This window comes from Thalassophryne amazonica, chromosome 16 (genome assembly GCF_902500255.1).
Source record: "Thalassophryne amazonica chromosome 16, fThaAma1.1, whole genome shotgun sequence".
NCBI classification, from domain to species: domain Eukaryota; kingdom Metazoa; phylum Chordata; class Actinopteri; order Batrachoidiformes; family Batrachoididae; genus Thalassophryne; species Thalassophryne amazonica.
This window is the reverse complement of record NC_047118.1, coordinates 36,519,977-36,543,332: the sequence shown is the minus strand read 5'-3', so window position 1 is coordinate 36,543,332 and position 23,356 is coordinate 36,519,977. Positions and strand designations below refer to the sequence as shown.

General features: G+C 40.4%; 1 protein-coding gene across 2 annotated transcripts in view; it reads left to right on the top strand.

The window, feature by feature from the left end:
• The first annotated feature begins 4,732 nt into the window (after positions 1–4,732).
• The window catches only part of LOC117528403 (TLC domain-containing protein 4-B-like), a 124,087-nt gene continuing 105,463 nt past the window's right edge, over positions 4,733–23,356 (top strand). Inside the window, exon 1 of one of the 2 annotated variants that reach the window (XM_034191033.1) lies at positions 4,733–5,003. The gene's annotated coding sequence lies outside the window, so the exon portion shown is untranslated. The remainder of the gene's footprint in view (positions 5,004–23,356) is intronic. The other variant, XM_034191031.1, reaches the window with a different exon arrangement.

Genomic DNA, 23,356 nt, shown 5'->3' with positions numbered 1-23,356 from the left:
ATTTAAGGCTTAATTCACCCAGGACGTCGTGAGAGAACAGAGAAGATTCAGAAGAGGCCGGCATGAGGACTTTATACGGACATTCCACTGTTTAAGGACATTTTTTAATGAAAGACGTGCACGCAAATTCGCCGAGTCATTTCCGTGACGACTCGGCAAATCTGTCTGCGCCGCGACAGGAAAAACACCTCCGTGTTGAAAACCATTTGTAAAATTCAGGCGGCTTTTGATGGCTTTCAACAAGTGAGTAACTGAGAAATTGTTTAACAGCTTGGGCATGTTCCAACTTGCTCGTTAAGGTTTCCAACAGAGGTGTTTTTCCTGTTGCGACCCCCGCGGTCGGGTCCGGCCCGACATGCAACTCTGCCCGCACGTTCTTTCATTACAAAATGTCCGTTAACAATGGAATGTCTGAATAAACTCCTCATGCCGACTTCTTCTGAAAGTTCTCTGACGACTTCCTGGGTCAACAGAGCCTGAAATGTGGAAGTTTTCAACTTGAAACGGCGAGACGGTGCCGCCTCGAAGTGCAGATCGCCGTCACGCACCGTGGGCCGTCCTTACGGCGACACTACGAGACCAAAATCTCTCATCAGCTGTTAAAATTTTTACCGAAAACCAGCTGAATTTATCGAATGGAGTCCACTCAGTTGTGCCTTACAGTTTTGAAAAAAATTTGATCAAACAAAGCAGCAGTCTCTGAGCCATTCCTAAACAATGAAAAAATCGACGAGAGGGTGGGCGACTCCTCACTCAAAGACTGCCCACAGGCGAATGACGTAACCGACAGGCGTGAAAAAACTCTTGCATTCCCACGAGGATTCAAGCATGTCTGATGTAATCACACGTGATTCAAATCCATATGGTTTTTGAAAAAAATAATAAGGTCGGATACTTTTCTAATAGACCTCATATTTCTGATCTGGTATAATTCTAATGCAAACCTTCTGAGCAGGATAATGTGGCTGAATGAGGGACATGTGATGTTGGCATCGAAGTTAGGTTTACTTTTATTTATGATATTAATTTCCAGTGTGACTTAGTGATTGTGGACTTTACTGGCTAAGATTGGCTAATAACAGAGTTTTTCTGCAAGAAATTAAACAACTAAGGAAAGGTGACATAACAAAATTGACTGTTTGGCAGTCAATAATAATACAATAACATGCTTTTGGAGGGCGGTATGCATTTTCAGAGGCCCGACATTCATGCCCAGTCGCCCAAAATGACAGATAACTCGGGCGAATATCTGTCACTGCGGGCGACGGCATGGACGGAGGGACTCAGAAAATGCATACCGCACGAAAACAGCATGTTATTTGCATTATTATCACTTACTGAGATACACAACACGTAACGCGTACATAAAAAGTTGGCTCACTTTAACTTTTGTCGTGTCGGCTGGCACGTGCTGCTCTCCAAATTTGGCAGTGCGTCCTCATCAAGCTGGCTGCTTAATTGGCTGCTGTTCATTGTTGTACTATCCATGAGAAAATCATCCGGAATATCCATATTGGGACCAACACACACTTCTCGCCTTTTTATCTTTTCCTCTACGGATAGTTTTTTTTTTTCCCCTCTGCGGACAGTTCTTGGGCTGCGCGCGCTATGACATCATTTGTTTACGCACAGAGGGCGGGTATAGCCGGATAGCGTCGATGTAAATCTACGATACCGGCCTAGCAACACCTCAGTGAAGTGATAATAATGTGAAATAAAGGACTATGTATAGTAAAAGTACCCAACTCTAGCCATTGTGTTGCAAAAAGTACCCAAATCCAGGTACTTAGCCACAAAAACAACTTTTGCCCAAGACAAATTTTCTCATTTTCTTTGCAAAAAAGGCTTATTTTTCCATAACATAAGGGTTGTCTACTCTGTATAACCCCTGGAACCAGCAAGAGTCACCATAGCATGCTACATAAAAAAAAAAATCTTCTTCCTTTCTCAAAACTGTTATTTTGCACCAAGGTCTTAAATTTATATCTTATTTTAAAAATGAAACACTGAATTTATGCAGTAGGGGGACAAAGCTCTCGATTTACCGATCGATCTACGTTCCGATCCTCACCTATGGTCATGAGATTTGGCTCATGACCGAGGGAACGAGATCGCGAGTGCAGGCGGCCGAGATGAGTTTCCTCCACAGGGTGGCTGGGCGCTTCCTTTAGAGATAGGGTGAGGAGCTCGGTCACTTGGGAGGAGCTCGGAGTCGGGCCGCTGCTCCTCCACGTCGAAAGGAGTCAGTTGAGGTGGCTCAGGCATGTTTTCCGGATGCCCCCTGGACGCCTCGCTGGAGAGGTGTTCCGGGCACGTCCCATTGGGAGGAGGCCCCAGGGAAGACCCAGGACACGCTGGAGGGACTACATCTCTCCGCTGGCTTGGGAATGCCTTGGGATTCCCCCGGAGGAGCTGGGGGAGGTGTGTGTAGATCGGGAGGTCTGGGCGGCTTTGCTTGAGCTGCTGCCCCTGCGACCCGACTCCGGATAAAGCGGAAGAAAATGGATGGATGGATGGATGAATTTATGCAGCTTAGCACAAAAATATTTCAGACAAAAAGGCCTATTTAATCAAGCGGAGTTTCCAAGTAGCCATGATGGAGAAGGATACTTTACTCCTCAAGGTTTAGCAGAATTGAAAACTGTTTAGTACCAGCCATTCATTTCATGCAGTTTGGCAACAAACCCAGTCCAACAATTTTTGGACAAGGATTTTTAATAATAATAATAATAATAATAATTTATTGGCAGCAAGGTTGAGTAGCAGATTGCAGAGACTTTACCATAACGTAGAAATGGCGTTTGCTTTCTGGGGGGCGTGTGTTAGAGGTGATCTGTCGTTAGAAGGGGTGTGTAAGTATGTGGTTACGTCACAGGTCACGCTTGTGGCAACTGAAGCTTGTGTTGTAATGGAATTTGTTTCAGTCTTCAAAAGGTTCAGTGCCCCTGAATCTGCGTGTGGAATCTTCAGACTGATTAAGTATTCTGGATCGAGATGTATACTACAAAAAGTTTCATGTAAATTGCTTATATAATATAACAGCATGTGTGTCACCATATATTGGGATATATTGCTTTTGACAAGGTTGAAAAATCATCAATTACAAATATTGATTAAAGATATGGTTTCTGGAATGTCAATCAATCAATCAACTTTTTTCTTGTATAGCGCCAAATCACAACAAACAGTTGCCCCAAGGCGCTCCACATTGCAAGGCAAGGCCATACAATAATTATGAAACACAGTCTACGTCTAAAGCAACATAACCAAGGGATGGTCCAGGGTCACCCGATCCAGCCCTAACTATAAGCCTTAGCGAAAAGGAAAGTTTTAAGCCTAATCTTAAAAGTAGAGAGGGTATCTGTCTCCCTGATCTGAATTGGGAGCTGGTTCCACAGGAGAGGAGCCTGAAAGCTGAAGGCTCTGCCTCCCATTCTACTCTTACAAACCCTAGGAACTACAAGTAAGCCCGCAGTCTGAGAGCGAAGCGCTCTAATGGGGTAATATGGTACTACGAGGTCCCTAAGATAAGATGGGACCTGATTATTCAAAACCTTATAAGTAAGAAGAAGAATTTTAAATTCTATTCTAGCATTAACAGGAAGCCAATGAAGGGAGGCCAACACGGGTGAGATATGCTCTCTCCTGCTAGTCCCCGTCAGTACTCTAGCTGCAGCATTCTGAACCAACTGAAGGCTTTTTAGGGAACTTTTAGGACAACCTGATAATAATGAATTACAATAGTCCAGCCTAGAGGAAATAAATGCATGAATTAGTTTTTCAGCATCACTCTGAGACAAGACCTTTCTGATTTTAGAGATATTGCGTAAATGCAAAAAGGCAGTCCTACATATTTGTTTAATATGCGCTTTGAATGACATATCCTGATCAAAAATAACTCCAAGATTTCTCACAGTATTACTAGAGATCAGGGAAATGCCATCCAGAGTAACGATCTGGTTAGACACCATGCTTCTAAGATTTGTGGGGCCAAGTACAATAACTTCAGTTTTATCTGAGTTTAAAAGCAGGAAATTAGAGGTCATCCATGTCTTTATGTCTGTAAGACAATCCTGCAGTTTAGCTAATTGGTGCGTATCCTCTGGCTTCATGGATAGATAAAGCTGGGTATCATCTGCGTAACAATGAAAATTTAAGCAATACCGTCTATGTCGAATGTCGACAATTAAATGAATAATAAATTATATCTGAAGACATAATTAATAAATTGATTATTTTATTTTCTTGTTGCAGTTTTAAAACAGACTTTTCACATTTCATCAGTTTAAAAAATGTAATCTGAATTATTTTTTAAACATGCGCATGTATACAGCACATAATTCGCAGTCAGACGATTACATGTAACATTCCAAACATAACACAAAACAGTACACAACTTATTTCCATTTTCGTCCTCTGAAATGGGAATTTTAAAATATATTCCACATTTGCCGAATGTTGTTCTTTTTCCTCATGATTATTATATTTTTGGTAGTACTGGCAGAGTGGAGCACTGTCGCATTTATGTATAACTAATAATAATAATAATAATAATATTAATAATAAATACTTATTTCGTGCATCTTCTAAAGAGAAAACCGCTTCTTTTGGGGCTTGCTTTTCTCTGCAGGCTTGCTTGTTTCTCCGGGGAGACCTGGCAACACGAATCAACAGCTTCGTGAGTTCGACACGAGCTTTTTAAATCTTCGGTGTCAGACGTAACGTCACTACTGTCAATGTAAAAAAAAAAAACAGGCAAAAACTTTTCTCTTGTACTGACAAATACAAACACGTGGCGGTGAGGAAACAGAACATGAGAAATTATTTCACCTGACTGTAATGGTTTGGGCGACACGGCTTTGTTTGAGGCATTTTTTCTCTTTCTTGGCGAGCCATCGGGCTGTAGCCGACTTGCTAGCTAACATTAAGTTCGAAGAAAGTGGAGAAGACGGCGGCTGAACCGGAGCTTATCCGCCCACTCAGACCTATGCGACGGACAGCAGGTAATACAGCTTCCCCTTCTTTCTTCCCTCACGTCACCTGACTGACTCATGACGTGCTTTTTGATATATTTCCGAATATATTCATGTATTTACCGTGCAGATGCGGCTCCCTCTCGCCTTCTGTGGAAGCACACATATGGAATGATGCTCGTGTCAAATTTGCATACGTTGCAAGTCTTTAAACCAGCAACTTTACTTCTGGAATTTTGCGACTTGGCTGTTGGGTTTGCATCCTAGATGTTATTTTATAAGCAGATCCTTTGTCTGAACATGATGCATTACTCAAAAATCTACGCTGTCCATGCTCGAAATCTCTGATTTAGAGATATTCAGGTCGAATTGTTGATCTGTAATAAGATTTTTGCCTTTCAGTCTGAGCCAACCCCATAGGTCCAGTGTAGCAATGCAGTATTCAGGGGCAGTTTTAGATTTCCACAGGAACAGGGGAAATTGAACCGCTATTATTTATGTTTAGTCGATATGTCAAGGGGTCGTGAGCTGCTGACAGCAGCAGTTAGTCCGTCACAACAAGGTCAAGCATGGGCGGCAGAGCACCGCAGTGAGAAGGCTGCTTCTTCCTCCTAGGAGCAGTGTGAAGCAGCTTGCCAGGTGAAGAATGCCTCAATGAATTATTCAGGCCCATGCTGCATATGATCAACGTGGTCCCGAAACATGCATAGCTGCCGGCGATAATAAGAGGATCTCTTTGCACCAGAGGGATCGGAATAATGTGCTTTCTCCAAGAATAATTGGCCACATCAGACTCTGTGTTGAGGTTGTTACATTCTGCAGAATGCAGCTCCTGAAAGTTAATTGGTTAGAATGCATATTGCGAGGCTGTCAGGTATCCCATTTTGAAGTTTATTGTGTACTTATAAGCTTGAAAGCCCAAATGGAAAATTGTTCTGAAGCTTTGAGAATCACGTTCGGTTGGAATGGCAAAGCGTGAAAGCTGTCATCTTTATGGCAGCTTTAAAACTGATGGGTTTTAGCTTGCGAGAGTTAACCACAAACAGCTTCTTGTATTTGTTTGCTTGTATTATACAGCACCGATTGATTGTATGATGTTGAATATTTTAGAGGAAATAGAGGAGCTAATGTAGGCAACATGTGTAAAGTGCTGTGCTGAAAAGAGGTTAAACTTCTTTAGTGCCTTGGAAATCAATCATTTTAAAAATCAATATAAAGACATGATGTTTTCAAGATATGTATCTGCTGAAGAAGGTTGAGTTTTGTGTGTTGCCATATTGAAAATGTAAATATGTTTGGATTCATTCGGATTGTGTCCTTTAAGATGAAGAGATTCAAGTGGTTGAAAATGGGAGTGGGAATGGTTGGGTTTTTTTTTTTATTATTTCCCCCTACTCCTTTCAGACTAGATCATTTTATTTTTGGTTAAAGGGGTAGGCCTTAAAAAGCTTTGCTTCTGCCTATACCCTTTCAGGCACACAGATGCATTGTTAATCCATTTTCTTGTTTGATTGTTGTTGTTTTGGATTGTGTGTGCTGAATAAATTCATTCATTCATTCATTCAAAATTGAATGCCTGTACAGAATGTACAGCTGCATTGTTAGGTTTAGTTTGGTTTGTTTTTATCTGTTTAGCAGGATATCTCAAAGATTCAAAAATTTTCATGAAATTTTGTTTTATTGAAAGATGGTTGCTGTGACTAGAAACAAGTGATTGCGTTTTGTTTTTTTTCTCAAAATATCTTAACATTGAAAGATGGTATGAAAACTGCTATTGAGCATTATGTGAAATGCCAGATGTTTTAAGTTGTAAAAAATATCAAAGGCCAGTCGGAATTGATTTATGTCAAGCTAATAAAAGTAATTTGAAATGCTTGAGCAGTTTTCAGAATATTTGTATTTTCTTACTAAAAGAATGTAAACTAGTAGTTACTAGAGTAGTATACAGGGTTTGCCATGGACTTTGTAAACTGCAGGGATGGGAATGTTTAAGGCTTTATCAGTATATTGATGGCATTGTGGGTTCTTATTTGTTTAATAAATGTCATCCTACCCAGGTTTTCAGTGTCAATTCAAACCTTTGCTTCTAGATGTAGAGTTTGACATCATGGCATCACGTCTTGTGTCACAACATGGGGTTTTGCAAAATGCTACTTTAAAGAAATGTGCCATCATTGATAAGAGGAATTGATAACATCTGAGGCATATGATTCAGAAAATTTTGAAATAGTTTTTCATAGGTGTTGAAATTATTACTTGAGTAACTTGAATAATTCAATTTCAGAAAATATTTGAGGCAAATTCTTTGCCGAAAGGCTTTAATTCCTTTCACCATAATCTATCTATCTATATGCATGCATACACACACACACACACACTAGGCCTGTATGTGGCGCTGTAACGCTCCTGCAAAAAATGGAGAAGATGTGGAGCGTGTGCATAACCATTGTAAGGAGCTAATTAAGGCTGCCATGACTAGTCACGACTACGTCAACTATTGAAACCGTCAACAATTAATTTAGTAGTCAATGAGTCATTTGCTTTGAACCTTGAACCAATGAAGCAGTGCTTCGATCCATTACATTGTTGGATCTTTGCTTCGCTCCTCTTCAGAAGGGGCAACAAGGATCCGCCATGTAGAGTTTATTTATGTCCAGAGGTCAAGAATCCAGTGACCAATTTCATATTTATTTACTTTAAGACTCAATAAAATGTTGTTGACATAGAAAACCTGTAAAGCCTAATTGTAGCACACAGAAAATTCACAGGAGGTATCAATAAGGGAATCGACAAGGAATCAGATTGATAAGCGGAATCGATAATGGTATCAGTATCAATAAAATACGATAAGCTGCAATTTACGTATGATCCGACGAGTTCACTAATCACAAAAATAATCGTTGACTAGTCAACTATCAAAATAGTCATTTGTGGCAGCTCTAGAGCTAATCAACGTAGTAACAGAAGCTACAACTTTCTAAAGCAGCACACTGAGTAAAATAAAGACTTTTAAGAGAAAGAGGGTCCACGCTGATCATCTAAAATAGATTTATTGCATATTTAAAGTGAAGCAGTGTCTTCTTTATTTAAAAAACAACACTGTGTTTTGGTCCACTGGCTGCTCTCCCCCTCACAGACGAAGTGAAAGGACACGCACTTGAAGTGAATCAAGTTTAACTGTTCAAAAAATGCTGTTATTCGGATTTGATCAAAGTTTTCATCAGTAGGGTATACAGCAGATTTACAATGCGGCTTTTGCAGAAAAGCAGCATTCCACACGCCAGTTTTTCACAGGCTATGTTCACGTTCACATGCAGGCTGTCCGCTGACAGAGGATTTCGCCGACTGCCTGCGCTTAGAGTCTAGTAAAGCTCCAAACTCATAATGATGTGAAAAAGTATTAATTACTTATGTTCTCATTATGCACCAGATTGATGGATTTAACTTTTAAATGTCTTTTGGGGAAGTGTGGCACCAAGTCTGAGGTCCACTCACCATAGTTTCATAACATCCTTTTGGAAATACTGAAGGGATTGGACTCTTTGTTTCTGCTAATCAGCAGTAATCTTTTCTTTGCACAACATGTCAGAGACTGATTGATTGGATGAATGATAAGCGTTGATTAATATCAATTATTATGTGCAGGCCAATCTTAATATGACAATTCAATTCCTGACAATGATCCAGTACTCCAATTAGATCAATACACTGCCTACAATGTAGGCATACGGACAAATTTGACCCCACCACAGTACCCCAGTGCCATATCCTCATGTCCTAGTGAGTCAGAGCGTCACAGAGACAAGGTCGAGTAATCGTGACTGGGCCTGCCTTTGGTTGTCGCAGGGTTTAAGATGGGATCTTACCCGTCATGGGCTCGCAGCCTTCCATACTGGGCAGGGGTTCCAAGGGGTGGGGGAACACCCATTAAGAGATGTCATGTCAAAACAGTTTTGATTGCACAGAACATCAAACATGCAGGATCATTGAAAGTGAATTGAAGTATCTTTTACTTATTTCCCTTATTTCCTTTTTTTATCCCTGAGCCTGGTTCTGCTGGAGGTTTCTTCCTGTTAAAAGGGAGTTACCACCGTTGGGGTTTTTCTGTAATTATTGTATGGCTTTTGCCTTACAATATAATGCGCCTTGGGGCAACTGTTTGTTGTGATTTGGCGCTATATAAATAAAATTGATTTGATTTGATTTTAGCAATTTATCCCAGAATAGATCTGTTGGATTAATCAATGCTTAAACACCAATAATAAATAGAAATAATGACAGAATCAGATACATAAACAATGTTTGGTTTGCAGGAATAACTATGGGTCAGGATGGACAATAACCATGTGAAAAGTTGTCCAACAATCTCTATCCTTTAAGGCCTAACTTAATCTGCATACATCAAATAATAATTAATAAGCACTTCATTGGTCATCAATGCTTTATGAAAGCCGGCAGCTTCTTATTCCATTTGCAGCAGGGGTTAGTTGCATCTCATGAGAGTTCACATTATTTCAATCAAAACACAGGATGATCAAAATGTTGAGTTATTATTATTTGTTGCTTCTACATTGCTGTCAATTCACCCTCACCAACATTAATGCTTTCAACAGGAGCACTATAAACATGTTACAATAATCAACATAGTTTTACTGTTCACACACTGTACAACCTTCTGCTCTGCTCTTCGGCTGGAGTGATAAATTACACATTGTTCCCAAAACAAACCATGCTTCAAAAAATAGAACACTGAATGCAACGTAATGCAAAACAACATTAAATCTGGAATTGATTACATCAGATAAACAATATCTCTCTAAATTTAACAGTTACAAACACTTTTAAAACACTAGTATCAATTACATGTAAGCAATTACATGTAAAACCCCTGTGTTTCATGTGTTAAAGCACAACAAAACATTGCTGCAGTGTTTCTCAGTTTCTGAAGTTGTGGGGGTGTGGAGTGGCAGAGAGAGGAAGAGGGGGAGGGAGGTGAGCATTTAGAGCAGAGGTGGGCATTGAGGGCCGAGACACTGCAGGTTTTCCGTGCGACCAATCACCTCAGCAGGTGGGTTGTTGATGAGCTTCTGCTCTGACCATAAACACCTGGTTGTCAATGAAGTCACCTGCTGAGGTGATTGGTTGCATGGAAAACTTGCAGTGTCTGGGCCCTTTATGGCACATGAATGCCTGCCCCTGATTTAGAGCTTCCCTCAGCAGCTGTGTGTATACACGCTCCTCCTCCAACACCCCAGACCAGGAACAGAATACCACAACTGCTACAACAAACAAGCAAAATAACCCAACTCTTCTCAAATAAAAACCCCAAAAAACATCCACAGGTCCAAAGAAGACCTGTTACATTACACACAACATATTATACACACATGTAGACACGTAGACCTCAACGGAACTATTAATTACAGTGAACTGATAGGAGACTTTTTATTTTTCTCTTTCGCCAACCTTCTGTCAGGATGTTTGGGGCCCGGAGGTCAAGAACCAGGTATGCAATCACAGTCTAACAAACAGTTTTTAATAGTCCCCAGAGTATCTACCACAACCACTGCTCCCTTCTGTCTGTTATGTGCCATCAAAAAATTAGTGGATCAGTCAATCAATAATTTTTCAATCTTTTAAAAAGTATTTAATAACTGATTCATAGCAATGTTTTAGAACCCAAAGCCTTCATTGCTTACACAAGCCTGTTTCCGGACAATGAATACCCGCTGGAACTTATTGATCTAATTGGTCAGTTCCACAGTAGCTCATTCATGATTACTGAGGCAAGATTGGCCAAATACTGCAATGTTTAATTGAAGCAGTCTGAATTTTTTCTTTTACAGAAAAGAATATACAGAAAAGTATACGTATATTATATATATATTAAAGTATATGTATATGTATATATGTATGTATATTATATATATAAAAGTATATGTATATTTTCCCCATACAGAAAAGAATCACCTCACACAATTTCAAACCAACAACACACAAAAAATATATCACACAACAATAACCCAATCATTAATCACTCTACTGAAATATAATCTTGATCAGCTTTACCTAAAATCTGTTATGGCCCAGTCACACGGCACATGACGATTCCTGAACGAAGGGAAAAAGTAAAAAAAACGTCACAATTTGGTGAGAAAAGGTGGACGAAAGAGCTTTTATCACCGAACAGTCTGCGAAGCAAGATCGCAAAAGGGACGAAAGAGGAACTTAACAAAACCGAAGCTCACGATCTCGACGAAACGCGCCTGGAGCCACAGCTGGAGCAGAGCATGTCTGCTCCAGCACTCGGCGCTGGGACGGAGCTCATAGCGCATGAGTCTTGGAGAAACTGCAAACACAATCTGTGGAGATCTGTGTGCATGTCGATGGACCACCTGCTCTGGTTCCTTGTCCAGAACAAAAGAGGGATCATCTCCATCATTATTAGAATCCACACTGTCTGTCGACACTCACACGCGCACTCCGTCATGCTCCAATTTAAAAAAAAAAAAAAAAAAGTGTGCTGTGGTCACTGCTGTATCACTGTATTATGTTCTAAGCCATATATATTGATTTATAACAGAAAACTGTCAAAAGGGAGAATAAATATGTGTAAAGATGATTGAATATATCAGAGCAGTAAATTAATCAGTGCGTGTGAACACGCGCATTGACTCGTGCGGTTATTCCACCAGCTGATCACTGATCCACAACGTGAATTCTTCCTTCCAGAACAGCTCTTTATATCATCATTTTGATTCATCTACCCGTTGCCAAATGTACAGAAGGACTGGATTGTCATTCCTACACTCATATTGTTATATTTAATATAAAATAATAAGCGCACGAAGCAGCTCCTACTGCCGCTGATGCTGCATTCAAGTACCATCGGAAATTACACAACTTTTTCGTTGTTTCAAATTCAACAGTTGCTTGTGGCAAAATAATTAATTATATCCACACAAAAGATTAATTCTGGCCTATGTAATGTGCCTGAGCCCATTGAAGCTGCTCCCCCACACAGATAAAAAAATCCAAGCAAGCAGGCTGAGTTTGCCCTGTAATTTCCGACGGTACATGAACGCAGCAGCAGCCTCAGCGCTCACAAACCGGCTTCTGCACTGTGTGAAAACGTTCAGCTGCCCCAACGAAGTCAAATTAAACAATAACGTTACAAAAACTACACAAATGATTAAAAAACATCAAGAACGACAGCAAAACGAAACACAGACGAACTGAGGTTTTCGTTGCCCTTCGTTCAAATTTTTCAATAGTTTAAAAATCCTGACGAAGCGCCAGCTGCAGGAACGAAGCTACACGAAGGTTAATCGATGCCAACGACAGTCAACGAAAGTCCATATTTCTTGTTTCGTCAGGGCTTCGTTACCCTTCGTTAAGTGCCGTGTGACTGGGCCATTAAGTAGGCAAAATTAACCAACTTTTACACCTTATCCAGTGTACAAAAATCAACCATATTTTAACCACTTCATCCCAGTTATATGATCATTCAATATGATGGATGGTAGGAAGATGATAGTATTTATTGTCTTTGAGTTATCATCTTAACAAGCTGAAAAGTTTTACTTCATCAACAGATCTATTTAGGAATTCTCTCTCAAATACTCTATCTTTTACCCTGGACACCAACTCACACTCGTATACACGTACAAAATTGATTAATGTGCACTTATTTCTCAGTATCTTAACTCCACACTTTAAAGTGTTGGAGCGTCAGCAACTGTGACCTTGACAGTTTTATCTAAAACAATTCACAATAATTACACACTGTATAGTTTTTTACATGCTGTTCCAGACCCAAAAGTGGTCTTTTAGTTGTCTCTTGCTTTATTAATTGCCAATTGTAACCGCTGCCGGCTCAGTCTGGAGCCAACAGCCACATCAGGTTGACACAGTGGGAAATGCAGCATGAGCACGCGGCTCCGTAACAGATGGTCTTTAACCACTGCGCCACCTGACTTTTCTCTTTCTCTCTCAGAGAGTAAAATTTAACGCTTTGCAGCCAGGCTTTTGCCTCACACCTTACAGTGTTTAAGCCAAGAGACAAACCAAGAAAGACATTACGAGGTTTTTTTTTTCCTCGCGGTGGTCCCGGCCACACGCACACACATGCACTTAAAGAAATTCAGTTCTCACCCGTGATCAGACTTTGCCACTGAATTCGAATGCCTTCACCCCGGTAAGCGTTGACCCATTAGGGAGGAGACCCGTCCCCCGGAAAAGGGTCTGCAGGAACTGGTTCCCACTCCACAGCCACAGACTTCCACGGGCGTTCTCCGTCACGGGCCGACGAGTTTCCGGTCTATTGGCATCCGGCTCGAAGGACCAAGATGTCAGAGTTTTTTGGAGTTGGACCCAGTTTACATACACACATAAAATGATCACGCAAGAGACACTGAATTTCTTTTCCTGATCAAGGGAGGACAAACGAGAAGCTCCTTCAGAAAGAACTGCCCTCTGCTTTGAAGGCCCCACCCATTTGCTTCTCCTTTTTATTTAATATAGTTACATACAACATATAGGAGTGACAATATCGCAAAACAATGGAAAGACACAAAGTCTGGTCTCACATTGATATGAAAACTGTTATGGCTTTGAGCCCTCAGTCTCCTAAGCTTCCCATAATAATGTCCAGCCCTGAACCAGTGTTCCAGTTACAGTGCTTTTTCCTCAAGGCTGAACTGTTAATTAAAGGTGCACATCTGCGCTTAGCAAAAACATGACCCTAGCAAAACAGTCTGCACATTCTAGCAAAACAGTCTGCACATTGACTAAGCCAAAGATAATCTGCTCACTTTCTCGTGTGGCAGTTTTAATGATCACTTGAACAGTGATTGCTTTGACAGTGCGTGATTATTAAAAGGAATAATGGTACATGAACTCTCACACATGCATACATGTATATATGAAAAATAGAGAACAGAATCAAAGACACGATCACAGAGAGTACATCAACGTAAAGACATTAATATTTGATAATATATATTGACAATATAGAGAAAACCCTGTCACAACATAATCATTAGCTCTCATGGAATGAGGGGTTTTTAATTTATATAATTTCTGTAGTTTGAGTCTGAGTGTCTTTAGATTTAGAAGGCTATAGTCCATGGAGTTGACAATACAATAGGTCATGTCATTGATGCTACTTCAGGACAAAGAAGTTGTTAGTCTTTTGTGAAAATATGAGGAACTCAAAGCTGAAATTTCTTTAGAGTTTAAGAGTGGTTTTGGGGAGCAAAAAAATGATTCAGACAAACTGGTTTTGTCAGTTCCGGGGTAGGTGAGTGAATGTAAGGAAACACACCTTCAGTTCATGTGTGCACTGTTAGGGCTGCTCGATTATGGAAAAAATCAGTATCACGATTATTTAGGTAAATACTGAAATCACAATTATTCAAACGATTTTTTTTTTTAGTCACGCAATGCATTTATTCAGCATTTCTCTCACTCTAACAAAAAAAATTGTTAGACGTGTCACAGGACTGCTCATTTATGGAGCAGTTTTCTGAAGAAAAATCCTTGGAAATGTTTTTTGCTGTTGTTTGTTTACCTCAGAATTTCTGATTACTGTTAAAAAATGTTTAGAACACTTGTAGTTAAAATAGCTAAATAAATCAATAAATGGTTCTTTAGAAACCTTTCATCTGTAAATTAAAACCACCTGTTATTTCAGATTAGATAATTTGTTGTTTAACATAAGGAACCTCAGACATTTATTTTTAGACAAAATAACATGGAAATGTGTACTTTTTTTAAATCTGGTAGATTATATCTCATTTCAACCAGAAAAACAGACACTGTACATAAATACAAATGTTTTTTATAAATGCAACAGGAAATAATTTAACAATGACTGCAGTGTGATTGTAAAGTAGGATTTCTGTGACATAAACCTCATGAATCATGATGAATTTTTTTAATGGTCATTTCAACTTGTAATTTTGCCAAAATATGTAATTGCCTTTAATGTTGTTATCAGGACAGTCATTTCTAAAATATGAATTTGACCACAATAAGTGGAAAGCTTCTACCTGTACAAATGTCTTTGTACTTTGATTCGTGGACATTTTTAATGATCCGCTCATTTATTGTTAAAATATAAAATGAAACAGCTTTTTTAAAAATAATAAAATAGTTGCTGTTGAAAGAGCCTTTTATTTAGAAGCAGGGGATGTTATGCTGGATTCTCAGGACCAGATGAAGGTCTCTTCTGCAGCTTTGAACTCTGGTGGTTTTGCTGAAAGACACTTTTGTCCTATTTTGAAGAGCAGAGATGTTTCTTTCGACTGGACTTCGTGGTGTTCAGCTCATCAATGGAAGTTTGGTTGTCTGCACAGCAGGTGTTCCTGATTAGGACAAATAAAAATATTTCTTTAAATATAAAGAAACACTAAACAGTTTATTTATAAAAAAGGGAAAAAAAAACAGGGAAAAACGAAGGAAAAAAACGCCAGAAAAAATAAGTTATTAAAGTTAAGCTTTTGTGGTGTCTGAAAAAAGCTATAGCTTTATTTGGTAAAAATAAAAAAGACTGAACCATTTACAAATTAAAGCGTTCACTCAGATCAACTGTGCTAAAAGGCTAAGCTAATGTTAGCCGATCATTAAACATTCAGAGCAGTTCAGTAAACGTCACGTTTTATTTTTACATTATTGTCACCTCGATAAAGCTGCAGAACTAAACTCTGTTGGGCAAACTGGGACTTCGCATATATCCAAAAAGTGGGAGATTTCGGACTGGGTGGGTTTGCTCTATCACCCCGGCTGCCTGCCTCGCTCTGCCCAGGAATGATGCCTGAAGGCCGGCTTCCCCATGCAGGTCGGCCTGCTGTCGTGGTTCGATCGATATCCCACCAAGTCATCAGTCCTCCCTCGGTCGGCGTCACTCCGAAAAGTAGCTGAAAAAAGCTTCTCCCAGCAAGGTGATGGTAGAGTCGTTCTGCTGCTGTTTTTTAAAGCTTTTTTTGTGGCTCAGGTGACGCAAATTCAAGAAGGAGATCGCAGAACTTTTTTCAGGTTGTGGAAACAGCCAGAGTGTGATGTAGCCGCAGTCTCTGCCCCCTTGCCGCTTCCGAAGCGACGCGTTTGACATCATGCGTCTTGGGACACGTTGACAGATTGGCCTGATGAAAGGCCCTTAAATCGTTTCACTCGATTATACGAGTTTGGAGATTATTTGATACAAATATCGATATCGCGATCGAAATTCGGTTAATTGCACAGCCCTATGCACTGTGCACCTGTTTGTTTTCCATCAATGGTTTGCACATGTTTATCCGGTATTTGTGCTCATTCGATTAAATTTGTATTGTTCCAAAGCTTTGACTTGTCCCCGTCCCTTAATCCCCTAGTTGCTCACGGTGTGTAGTAGGGATGTGAATCGTACAACAACGATTCAATTCGATTACGATTCTTGGGGTGACGAATCGATTTTCGATTCGAAGAGCTCTGAGAAATAGTTATATTACTTAAAAAAGTTTATGTTTAAGAAAATGCAGCTTTACAAGGTTAATCAAGTGATTCTAGATGGAAATTTACTTATCTGCTTTGCTTGTCCTGAGTTGGCTGGCAGTTTAGCAAAGCGCTGGTCAGTAGTCGGCAGATACCGCTGCTCCGCTCTTTTAGCTCCGGGTGTTAGCGTAGCATGTGGGCTTGCGGATTTGAAGTGTTTCCGAAGTACTTGACTTTCATTTTGCAGATATTGCACACTGCATAAGTCATGTCAAGCTGCTCCTTACACAGCAAATAATAAAATCCAAAATGCGCCCAAACATTTGCATTCAGCAAAGACGGTGCTGGCTGAATTAGCTCTTCGTACGCCATGCTAAGCTGCAGCCACTGAACTCTGCAGCTCATGAGTGTTTGAAGCATGCCGGAAACCCCCCCCTCGCGGGGACGCTGTAGTACGGAAGCCGTTGCCTGACAAACAGTACACGCAGCGAGTAAGCAAGAAAATGTTTAAGAAAATGCTTTTTAAAAATCGATTCTTGGACATTTTGGATCGATTCAGAATCATAATAAATAAGAATCGCGATTCGGACGTGAATCGAATTTTTTTTTTTTTTTTTTTCCGACACCCCTAGTGTGTAGTGAGTACCTTGTATGGCAGCACCCTCACATCGGGGTGAATGTGAGGCATTATTTGAGCGCTTCGCTCTCAGACTGCAGGCTTACTTGTAGTTCCTAGAGTTTGTAAGAGTAGAATGGGAGGCAGAGCCTTCAGCTTTCAGGCTCCTCTCCTGTGGAACCAGCTCCCAATTCAGATCAGGGACACAGACACCCTCTCTACTTTTAAGATTAGGCTTAAAACTTTCCTTTTTGCTAAAGCTTATAGTTAGGGCTGGATCAGGTGACCCTGAACCATCCCTTAGTTATGCTGCTATAGACTTAGACTGCTGGGGGGTTCCCATGATGCACTGAGTGTTTCTTTCTCTTTTTGCTCTGTATGCACCACTCTGCATTTAATCATTAGTGATTGATCTCTGCTCCCCTCCACAGCATGTCTTTTTCCTGGTTCTCTCCCTCAGCCCCAACCAGTCCCAGCAGAAGACTGCCCCTCCCTGAGCCTGGTTCTGCTGGAGGTTTCTTCCTGTTAAAAGGGAGTTTTTCCTTCCCACTGTCGCCAAGTGCTTGCTCACAGGGGGTCGTTTTGACCGTTGGGGTTTTTCCGTAATTATTTTATGGCCTTGCCTTACAATATAAAGCGCCTTGGGGCAACTGTTTGTTGTGATTTGGCGCTATATAAATAAAATTGATTTGATTTGTAAAGCGCTTTGAGCGTCTGATGCAGATGGAAAAGCGCAATATAAATGCAGTCCATTTACCATTTCTCTGACTGTTGCACCTGAAGTTTGAAAGATAAATCTGTCATTAATAAGGTAACAAAACACTAAAGGCTTAATACACTGATATAACAAGAAAAAGATTGTTGTTCAAAATATAACCAGTAAACATTTCTGTGTAGGCTCTCAGTTGTCCAGGTGGTTTCCATAGTAGGGTCCAGTCGAAGATTCAAGCCTCTCTACAGCCTCTCTTTTCTTTTTGACCATTGACCTGTTCTGAGATTTTTTTTTTTTATCTGTACCAAACAGTACTCTTTGAGTAATTATTTTATATTACTTCTGTTTTTGCAGGTTTTTCCTAGTTCAAACTGAGGGTGAGGTTGGAGCCTTTGTATATAGCACATGTACATATTATATTTTCCAGATTATGTCGCGTTTTTTGTTTGTTTGTGTTGTTTTTTTTTTTTTACTATTTTAGGAGGCCCTGCGACTTACACTCTTGTGCAATTTGTATACCAAAAAATCAAGGCAGCATAAGCATGAACTGTGGTAATCAAGGCTTTGAACCGGTTTGTGGAATGAAAACCAGAAACTTTTGGTATTTTGCTATGAACAAAAACAAAACCAGAAATTTTATAATTTTTTTTTATGGTCCGCAGCAGAATCATAATTTTAAAATAATAGTAAGTGGTTAATACTGTTATTTTTTCTTTCTTGAAAAGGTTTCCATTTACAATGACCCCGTGAGGTTCACCTCTTGTTGTTCACTTATTTTGGTTGTTGTTGATGGGACAAAGCGCGACTTCCTGTGTTTCACACTGAGAAACGCACCCAGACCAGACAAACATTGAGGGACTTGTTTAAAAACAGTGTTATGCTTTTTGTTGTTGTTGGGTGCTTTTGGAATTTTTATGGAATTTATTTTGGTGACGGTGGCTGCCTGAATGGAGCACTGTCATGAGGGACTTCTTTACAAATGCTGCGTTTTCTTCAGTAATTTCCACGATAAGGAATTAAAGTATTTCCCAAGTGTCGTCTTCCAAAACAAGGACATCTTATCAGTGTATGATGATAAATCTGACTGAAATGACGTAACAGGTCAGATTAAGACTTTCCTCAGTATGTGAGAACTGGTCTGTGAGGCTGAGAGCAACATAGCACTGTCTTTTAAAAATACACAAACACACTGCTTGGCTTTAAATACACAATAAATCTATTTTAGATGATCAGCGCATGCCTTCTTTATATTACTCAGTGTCCCACTTCTTGCTGTATTGTCTACTTCTCCATTTTTCATGGGAGAGTTACAGTGCCACATACAGGTTTGGCAAATAGTGTTTTCAGTGTCCCACAGCTGACATGAAATGTTATTAATTGGTTCGGGGATGATTTTTGCTGTTGTTGTTCTAACCAGTTCAGGAACATCAATTTTGGTGGAACCCAAAACTAAAAATGTTAAAATACCATTTCTGTTCGGAACAAACCAGGTGTGACTAAAGTCTGGTTCAAAGCCCTGGTGATGATAATAATTCTAATGACTATTTAGATAGGATTTTTCCAGGAGTCAAAACACTACATAAAATAAAATACCAAGAATAAAAAGTACAATCCAACAATGCACAAAAATCACAAACTAAGAAAAAGGTACGGCTTGTACTCCAGTGTGACTTATGTATATATGCAGTGTTGTAATGTAACAATGTTGAAACACTTCATTACTGTACTTGAGCAGAATTTTGACATATCTGTACTTCATTATTTACATTTCTGTTGACTTTCACTTTTACTCCAATACATTTCCTCAGTAAAATGTATACTTTTACATTTCTCTTAAACATCTTCGTTACTCGCTACTACAATATAAAAGTAGAAGAAATTTGATTGGGCAATGCCTGTTTGTAGAGGTGAAAAGAAGCTGGAGCGCAGCAGATACAGTCCTCTACAGCCGCAGTGCAGCGCTTTTCACCCCCGCAGCAACAAGTTCTGTGTTTGATATAAAACAAGTTTAAAAGACAAAAAAAAACCATAAAAGATGACAGGTTGACTCTGCACCCATGCTGAAGAAGAGAAGACTGTGGAGGGTGAAAACCATCTGCGCTTTGGACTCCAAACGTGCACACACACAAGTACACCGGAGTGCAGTGCACAATCAAAGTAAACACATGTAAGGGGAAAACTTAAGTATCGACAAAACGAGCTGGCGTGTCTGTTTAGTTTTATTTTTAATTTTTGCGGAGAACCGAGAAAGCAGCACCATGTTTTGGATTCGAGAGCCCAAAGAGTGCTGCGTTTGGTTGCTTTGCAGTGGTTGGTGGTGGTGGTGATGCTTGGAAAGTTGGGTTTTATTTTTTTAACTTTTCCTTACATTTGGCACAACTATGTAGCTATAAATGACTGTTCTGTTTCACAAGAGCCTGGCTGTTGTGTTTAACAGAAAAGTGTGTGTGGGTCTTCCAGGAAAAAGACTGCATGGTCTTTACAAAAAGAACAGCACTCATCCCATCACCAACACCAAATGCTCTGCCAGAGGCGGATCCAAACTTTTATAGGGGCCGAGGCCCCCTCCTGATTTCTCCTGAAACCACATGGCTTTCTTTTCGTGTCACAGTTTCACTTTCCACTCCTTTTGGATTTTAGTTTACTCAGTTGGCCCTTTACGGTGTCAAATCTCGTGCATAATCACATTCTCGCTGGGGAGGCCGAGATTTTGTTGTCAGTGTAAACAAGAGTTTGCGGGTGGTGGAGTGGACAAGCAACAAGCAACTTGTTTGCAACATTGCGCCGTTATGGAGGTGAGTTCAACCAAAATATGTATTTAGGTGTTTAACTAAGATAATCGTGAGTCTTTAATGTGAGTTTTATATAAAAATAAAAAAAAAAATGTTGCTGTTTGGGTTGCGTGTCGGGAACCGGTTCTTTTCCTAAAGAAATGATTCAATCCATCGACATCAATAGCCTTTTTGCTTAACGATTCCGTTATCTGTCCTTCAGTCTGTGAGTAATATTTACCTTCTTTATGTTAAACTGACCTGTTATGGTCTTCTGAAACAGTTGATAGATGTATTTTATAACTTAAAAACGGGACCGATGCCAACGCGTTAGCATGTCATGGCATTTTCAATGTTATAGTTAGCATTAACCTGAGCCATTATCAAGCCTCCCTCCCCAGCGCGCAAAGGATTCTGGGATACTCTAAAACCATGAATAATTTTACTTAAAGTACATTTTATATGAGAAATTTACTTTTGATACTTAAGTACAGTAAATGTCAGGCACTTTAAGACTTTTACTCAATTAATATTTTTAAAGGAGACTTCAACATTTCTACTGTTTTGAAGGTCCCAATGAGCACAGTGGCCTCCATCATCTGTAAATGCAAGACATTCGGAACCACTAGGACTCTTCCTAGAGCTGGATGCCCGTATAAACTGAGCAGTCGGGAGACAGATCTCCCCTGCAAAAGAGGTCTTGATCTTAGTGGGTTTTCTTATCTGGTTAAATAAAGGTTAAATGAAAATGAAAGAAGGGCCTTAGTCAGGGAGGTGATCAAGGACCCAATGGTCACTCTGTCAGAGCAACTGCAATCGTCCGTGGAGAGAGGAGAACCTTCCATGAGGGCAACCATCTCTGCAACAATCCACTGATCAGGCCTGTATGGTAGAGTGGCCAGACAGAAGCCACTCCTTCGTAAAAGGCACATGGCAGCCCACCTGGAATTTGCCAAAAGGTACCTGAAGGACTCTGACCACGAGAAACAAAATTCTCTGGTCTGAAGAGACCAGAGAGTATTTACTTGAATTTTTATGCAATATTATCATTATGTCAGTGTCGGTGACATAAAGTGGTCTTAAAACAAGGTCGATAATATCGTAATATATCATCCAGCAGACGTTATCATGATAGGCCTAGTTGTGCCTGTGGTTTGCATATTCAAATTTTATTCTAAGTGTGTCATGCCGTGCATGTAGAACTGGTCCAGTCGAACTGGTCAGTCTCACTGCCTTGGTGTTGGTCTTGACTTGGCCTCAAATCCTAAAAGTCTTGGTCTTGTCTCAGTCTCGATACACTCTGGGATTGGTTATGACTTGGTCTCAGTTCCTACACACCCAAAATGTACAATGGCAATTTTCAAATGTAAATGTTGTTCAGCTTGATATGATTACCCGCTCATACATCTTTCAGCAGTTGTTCAATACTTCATAATTAATAGTAATGAAATGAATCATTCATTTTCTTTCCCATTTCCCCCTTCTAACTAGGGTTGATGTGTTTTATCAACCCTTCAGTGCAGCCCAGTCCTGACTGCACCTACTCATTCAGACCACTCCTTCATTTTCTTCAACTATATCCTTCCACTTCCACTTGATCCTTTCCCTTTATTCTATTCTGCCGTGCTTTTATTGTTGTTACTCCTTCACAAACATTCACTTTCTCCCCTCATCGCAGCTCGAAACCGCATCTCATTCTAGTTTTTTGTTTGGTTTTTTTTCCCCTCATTCCTCCCACATCCAAATTCTTCCTCTGCACTGTCTTCACTGCTTAAGCTCTGGTCCCACCGAATAATGAACGATGAGTAATGACCCACATATCATGTTTTTTTGTTGGTTTGTTTTTGGTAAGAGGGGAGTTATTCAACAAACATGGGAGAATAGTGACCCTTAGAGGCAGAATATTTGGCTAACGAGGATTATCTCTGAGCATGGCGCTAATTTCAAGAAGTTCAAAATTTGGCAAAAACAGCGTGGGGCAGTTTGTGTACGAGGTACTACGAGGACAAACAAGGATTTTAGAGGCATGTTTGCGGTGAGGACAGGGCTGTTAGAAGCCCATTATCTGAGCACCTGGCAGCTACGAGGACAGGCTATTTTGGCTCCGCCCTTTTGCGCACTCCGTCGTGACAAGTGCGCAAAAGGGCACTTTGTTTTTAGGAATCCGCTAGCTTAGCGCAGCTATTAGCTCTTAGCTGGTTTAGCATGGCGGCTTCTCCTGTCTCTCCCACACTTTTCTGCGCTGGGTGTGAAATGTTTAGTTATTCCTCGGCCTCCTTTAGCAGTAACGGTACTTGTAATAAGTGTAGCTTGTTCGTAGCTTTGGAGGCCAGGCTGGGCGAATTGGAGACTCGGCTCCGCACCTTGGAAAATCCTACAGCTAGCCAGGCCCCTGTAGTTGGTGCGGACCAAGGTAGCTTAGCCGCCATTAGCTGTCCCCCAGCAGATCCCTAGCAGCCGGGAAAGCAGGCCGGCTGGGTGACTGTGAGGAAGAAACGTAGTTCTAAACAGAAGCCCCCTGTACACCACCAACCCGTTCACATCTCCAACCATTTTTCCCCACTCGGCGACACACCCGCCGAGGATCAAACTCTGGTTATTAGCGTCTCTGTTTTGAGAAATGTGAAGTTAGCAACACCAGCAACCATAGTCAAATGTCTTCCGGGGGCCGGAGCAGGCGACATTGAAGGAAATTTGAAACTGATGGCCAAGGCTAAGCGTAAATTTGGTAAGATTGTAATTCACGTCGGCAGTAATGACACCCGGTTACGCCAATCGGAGGTCACTAAAATTAATATCGAATCGGTGTGTA